At 47.0% G+C, this 6,786-nt stretch overlaps 1 pseudogene; it reads left to right on the forward strand.

The window, feature by feature from the left end:
* The first annotated feature begins 2,794 nt into the window (after nt 1-2,794).
* Nucleotides 2,795-3,361, forward strand: LOC138429939 (tumor suppressor candidate 2 pseudogene; annotated as a pseudogene).
* The last annotated feature ends 3,425 nt before the right edge of the window (nt 3,362-6,786 follow it).

Below are 6,786 nucleotides of genomic sequence, written 5' to 3' on the forward strand. Positions count from 1 at the left end.
GGCTGCAGTCCGAGGGGTCGCGAAGAGTCAGACACAACTGAGCGGCTTCACTTTCACTATTCACTGTCATGCACTGGAGAAGGAAATGGCAACCCACTCCGGTGTTCTTGCCTGGAGAATCCCAGGGACGGGAGCCTGCCATCTATGGGGTCGCACAGAGTCGGACACGACTGACGTGACTTAGTAGTAGTAGTAGTATATATTCTTTCCTGCTGGTCAGGTAACTCCTGTCCACTCTCAGCTGGTGCTCTGCATGCACTTCTGTGTCTGAAAGGGTATTCCTAATGTATCCATGGAGAGAGATGTATTCCACGTTCACCTCCTCCTCCATCATCTTGCTCCTCCTATGTACTACATTTTATATCACTAATATCAGGGAAAAGGAAATCTGTAGATGAAATTATTAGAAAATTGGTCCTTTGAGGACCCACCTCTACTTGCCAGTATGTTTTCTCCTGAGCATTCAGATACTTCCGAGTTGAAATCCAGTTGTAATTTAATAGCTGTGTGTCTTTGAGGGTTTACATTCACTCTGTTCATCCTAGCATTCTATGCAACTATGTTGCTACACCCGCTCCCCTGCCAGGGCTTCAATACAGGAGACAAGGTGAAGTGAAAAGACCAGCCATTGTCTCTCCACTCGGCCTCCTCAAGGCTGGTGTCACTCTGCTTTTTCAGTCTTAATACACACTGTCACTGCAAAAATTAAACAGGCAGGCTTAGTACTTTCTAGGGGGGTGTGTGTTTGTGTTTTAGTCACTCAATCGTGTCCAACTCTTTGTGATCCCATAGACTGTATCCCGCCAGTCTCCTTTGTCCACAGGATTTTTTCAAGCAAGAACACTGGAGTGGGTTGCCACACCCTTCTCCAGGGGACCTTCCCGACCCAGGGATCAAACCTGGGTCTCCTGCATTGCAGGTAGATTCTTTACCGTTTGAGCCACAATCTACACTTTATTGAAGAGCTTGAAAAAGAATGATGGAGTCCAGGTGGATGAACCTGTGATGGTGGAAAGACAAAAGGGAAACACACCTGAAAATGGGGCGCTTGTGCCGTGACCTGAGCCATCTCCATTCTGATCACCCTGTTCTGCATGGTCAGGAGATAAACAGGCATTGCTTGTATTTGTACCACAGCTTTCAAATGTAATTTTATCCTAAAGGTAAGATCCATGGATGTAACAAAGCAGCAATAAGCTGCTGTATTTAAACTATATTCCTGCAGGAAATTATGAATGTTCAGAATTAGAAAGCTTACCTTGTTTGCATAGCAACTAAGGACCTTCAGATGCACTGGGTTTTACTCTTAAAGATGGGAAGAGGGGTTTCACTCCTGACTGGTTTGGGACAGTGCTCACTAGGACTCAGAGGGGAGTCTGAAACACTTTAAATGGCAGGTCATTTTCTCAAGCAGTTTTCTGCCTGTAAGCAGTTCCTGCCATTCTGTTCCCCACAATAGGATGGGCAGTCAGACAGCTACTGGGGGCTACAGAGTTCCACGGGGACCCCATAGATGATGGAAACCAGGCTGTGACCCAACAGCCAGGAGGGTGCAGTCATTCCTGTAAATGAGCCCCCACAGTCTTCTGTTACAAGGATAAAGTCAAACATGAATTGTCCTCTTAGGGTCCTGTGCTGACAATCTGGTCTACTCTCCACAACTCGCCACCTGCCATCTCCTCCTCAATTATTCATCAGGAAACTGAGGAAATACAGCCCTTCCATGGAGCACAGGGCTGTGGAATCCACAGAAATATCCCAGAATGAAAATCGTATCTTCCATGTACTACTTTATAAGTTGGAATCAATTTTGGTTTCCAACTGAATGTGAGAATTGCAAAATACAAAATCTTTTAAAAATCCAGTTGAATTCTGCCTAATTTACTCATTACATGGTGGTAGAATCTCTTATTTTAAGACAAAGGAGGGAGCAAATTTCCTTTCCATAACTGTATGTGGTAAAACACTTAAATCAGGCAAAACATGTGGATATAAAAACCCAACTCAACCTAATCCAACACAGCAAAAAAGCCACTTGTGCTATCTCTAAACTTAGAAATTGATCTCTATATATTTGAAATCATCATGTGAAAAATGTAAGCTATGGAGCAAATGTCAAAATAGTGTCTTGATCTCCCTGGTGTTTTCAGAATGCTAAAGCCAAAACTGTGGTGCTGGAGAAGACACTTGAGAGTCCCTTGGAAAACAAGGAGATCAAACCAGACAACCCTAAAGGAAATCACCCCTGAATGTTCACTGGAAGGACTGATGCTGAAACTGAAGCTTTGGCCACCTGATGCAAAGAGCCAACTCATCGGAAAAGACTGATGCTGGAAAGATTGAAGGCAGGAAGAGAAGGGGATGACAGAGGGTGAGACGGCTGGATGGCATCACCGACTCAATAGACATGAGTTTGAGCAAATTCTGGGAGATGGTGAAGGACAGGGAAGCCTGGCATGCTACAGTCCATGAGGTTGCAAAGAGTTGGACGTGACTAAGTGACTGTACAACAACATATATGTGTGTGTGTGTGTGTGTGTGTGTGTGTGTATAGTGGTGGTTTAGTCACTAAGTTGTGTCTGATTCCTTGCGACCCCATGTACTGCAGCACACCACGCTCCTCTGTCTATGGGGATTCGCCAGGCAAGAATACTGGAGTGGGGAGACAGCGGAGCCTGCGGAAGGCGGCGGCGGCGCGGCACCTGAGAACCAAAGCCCAGGCAGGGTATGGTGGCGCCGATGGCCTTGTAAGAGCGAAGTTACCGCGGGGCCCGCCATCCGCCGGCAGCCCTGACATGGCGCCAGCGGCTCCAAAGCTCGGGGCCTGTGGCCCTTCACCTCGGCGGCGGGGGGCGGCCCAGAGGCGGCGGTCGCTGAGCAAGCTTTGGTGCGACCGCGAGGCCGAGTCGTGCCCCACTTCGTATTCACGTGCCGCGGCTCCATGTTCTGTGACGAGGATGGGGATCTGGCTCACGAATTCTATGAGGAGACAATCGTCACCAAGAACGGGCAGAAGCGGGCCAAGCTGAGGCGGGTGCATAAGAACCTGATTCCTCAGGGCACCGTGAAGCTGGATCCCCCCCGCATCCACGTGGATTTCCCTGTGATCCTCTATGAGGTGTGAGCCTGGGGGGTGGCAGGCATAAACACGCCCTGACCCAGCAAGACACCCCCAGGCTCAAGGTGTGGCTTCCATTGAGGAACCTAGGCTGGGGCCACAACCGTGAATAAACTCCACTGGCCTGGAACCTTCAGCTGTGAGCAGGGCAGTCCTACAGTGCTGGTTGGGTGTTGGTTTGTATGTGGACCAGAGATGGCTGGAAGCTGGTGAGGGCTGATGGCAGAGTTACCAGTCCAGCTTTCCCAGCAATTCCCTACAAGGAGCATGGCAGGGACATGCTGGTCAGGAATGCCTGGTTCCTGTGCCCTTGCCTGGCCTGCATTCTTCCAAGCTTGCCTAGGGCCCAGCCCTGCTAGAGGCTACAGCACTTTACAAGCAAGGTCTGCCTTTTTCCAGCCCCAGGGCAATGGGAGCTCTACAAAAGTGGGAACTTCCTTTCCCTCACTTCCTTTACCCTCTCGTTGGAGCATTTCAGCCGTTTGCTACCTCGATTCCTCCTGTGTTGGACAGAGGCTGGGGGCAGAACAAGCCTGATTTTTCCTGCCTACCTGCCCATTTGTTCCCAGCCACACATGGATGGACAATTTGCTGGCTGTTAATAGGAGTAGGGACTGGTGTGGGAGGTTTCTCCCTCTACCCAGGGCTGGCCCGATCCCTCCCCACTGCAACTAGCTGTTCTCCCTGCTACAAGTTGAGAGGGCAGAGGATGGGGATCAGGAAGGGCTCTGGATGCCTGTGCCCCATCCCACCTACTGTATCTAATCCCCCTTGCCCTTGCACATCTACCACCCTGTGGTAAGGCACAGCACCCTAGGGCTGGTGCCAGTAGCTCTGAGGAGCCCACCACCCCTTTTCCCTACAGTATACCCCTCCCTTCAGTATCAGTCAAAAGAAAAGTACTGGAGCCCCTGGATAGGGGCAGAAAGGAGAGAACAACCATTAATAGGATTACTTAAAATGTGAAAGCTTGTAAATAGTCTAGTCCATGATGTTGTTGGGGCAGAGTCTGATTTCTACATAGAAATGATGTTTTTTTTTAATTCCTTACTGTGCAAACTCTGTGCTTTAAGCGTGTGAGAAATGGCTTGGGGAGGGTAGTCCTCAATCTAGGAAGGCTGTTGTGTTATTTGTTCAATAAAATTATTTGTAGACCCTGCAAAAAAAAAGAATACTGGAATCGGTTGCCATTTCCTTCTCCAGGGGATCTTCCCAACCCAGGGATCAAACTGGGGTCTCCTGAATTGCAGGCAGATTCTTTACAGACAGAGCTATGAGGGAACCCCATATATATAGATATAGATAGGTATGTATATATAGATATCTATACATATATGGATGTTGTCACTTATATACATATTATTCCATCCAAAAGTATAATACACTCTTTTCAAGTGTACGTGGAACATTCTCTATGATACATTCATTACATGCTAGGCCTCAATACAAGCCTTGATAAGTAAGAAAATTTAGAAATAATATCAATCATCTCTTCTGACCACAACACTATGAGACTAGAAATCAACAAGAAAACTGAAAAAAGCACAAACCCTTGGAGGCTAATCAATATGCGACTAAACAGCCAATGGACCACTGAAGAAGTTAAAAAAAGTAATAAAATTAATCAAAATACCTGGAGACAAAAGAAAATGAAATGATCCACAGGTCTATGGGATGCAACAAAGGAGGTTCTAAGAGGGAAGTTGTAGTGATACAAGCTTGCCTCAAGAAACAAGAAAAACCTCTAACAATCTAACCTTATGCCCAAAGGACTAGAAAAAGAATAAAGCAAACCCAAATTGAGAAGAAAAGAAATCTTAAATATCAGAGTATCAAGATAAGTAAATAAAAAATTGAAAAACAGATAAGATCAAGGAAGCAAACAGCTGGTTTTTTGAAGAGTGAAACAAAACTGATAAACCTTTAAACAGACTCAATCAAGAAAAAAAGGGAGAGGGCCCTAATCAATAAAAACCAAACATGAAAAATGTTACAACTGGCACCGCAGAAATACAGAGGTTCATGAGAAACTACTATGAGTAACTATACATCAATAAAATAGACAAGCTAATAGAAATGGACAAATTCTCTGAAATGTACAATAGCCCAAGACTAAACAAGGAAGAAATAGAAAACACCAACAGATCAGTTGCCAGTACTGAAATCTAACCAGTAATTTAAAACTCCCAACAAACAGAAATCCAGGACCAGATGGCATCACAGATGAATTCTACTGGACATTCAGAGAAGAGTTAAGGCAGACCCTTCTGAAACCATTCCACAAAAACTGCAGAGGAAGGAACACTTCTGAACTCATTCTGAGGCCAGCATCACCCTGCGGCCAAAACCAAAAAAAATAAATCACAGAAGCAAGAAAGTTGCAGGCCAGTAACACGGATAAACATAGATGCAAAACCTTCAATGAATTAACAGGGAAATTCAGGAATTTGTTGAAAGGACCACACATGATCAAGCGAGATTTATCCCAGGGACGGAAGGATGGCTCAGTATCCACCTATCACTGTGATACAACACAGTAACAAATCAAATAAAAGCCATCTCAGTAAATGGATGTTGCAGCCTGGTGGAGCAGAGACCAGAACCTGCCCGGTAACTCGAGGGTGCAGCAAACCGCACCCTCCTTGGCCTAGTAAGCATGCCTAACGGACATTCCTGGGGCAGAACGTGCTCTCTGCTCCGCTTCACAGCCTACCCCTGCGTTCGTCCCCGTGGACACAAAACAAGCTATTCCTGATCAAGAGCAGAGCCTGCGCTAATCAAACTCCCCTGTATAGCTAGTCCCTAATGATGTCATGTGACTTCTGCCAATAAAAGTGCGGGCTGGAAGCAGCTATTTTGTCTTCCTGCCATGGAGAACAGGAGGCCCCTCTGACTCCCCGCTTGCCAAATTACATGTCTGTCTTTTCATTACGCGCTCGCCCTTGTTTCAAGTCTTTCTCACCCGCTGTGTTGGAAGCAGCAGGTGGCGCCCAAACGGGGACCTGAAGTCGGGAAGGATTCCCGCAAGGGAAAAAACTGAACGCGAAGACAGAGAGCGGTACATGAGACGCCTGGATGGAGACCAGGCCCTCAGACTCTAAGGGTGGGAAGTCCCTTGTTGTCTTAGGAAGTCAGGGTAACAATGAGGAATGATTTGAGTAAAGGTGAGAAACTTGATCTCCAGCTTTTGAAGCACCTCCGCCATAATGCTGGAGCGCAGGTAAAAGAGGAGCAATTGACGCAATTGCTAAAAGAGGTGGTTAGATATAACCCCTGGCTTCCAGAAGAAGGCGCTCTAGATATTGAAATTTGGGACCGAGTGGGAGAAAATTTAAAAACAGCACACAGGAGACGGGATCACATACTCGTGACGGTATTTGCGACCTGGGGGCCAGTGCGATTGGTCCTATACCCACTACAGTACGAGAAACCATGTGAAAGGCCATGTCCTCAGAGGTGGCTCCTGTTAACCATTCTTCCCCTTTGCCATCCAAGCCTAAGGGCGATTTTCCAGCACAGCCTCTCCATCGGGTCCAGAAATGTCCTGGGAGGATAAGCCGCTGGCTCAGTTTCAGCAGACCATGACCTCCGCCCTTCATTCGTGTGCTTTGTACATTGCGAACCATCTTGCTTTCCCTCTTGATTACAGGCCTGACCCCAGTAATCCC

This window comes from Ovis canadensis, chromosome 25, assembly GCF_042477335.2.
Source record: "Ovis canadensis isolate MfBH-ARS-UI-01 breed Bighorn chromosome 25, ARS-UI_OviCan_v2, whole genome shotgun sequence".
NCBI lineage: Eukaryota > Metazoa > Chordata > Mammalia > Artiodactyla > Bovidae > Ovis > Ovis canadensis.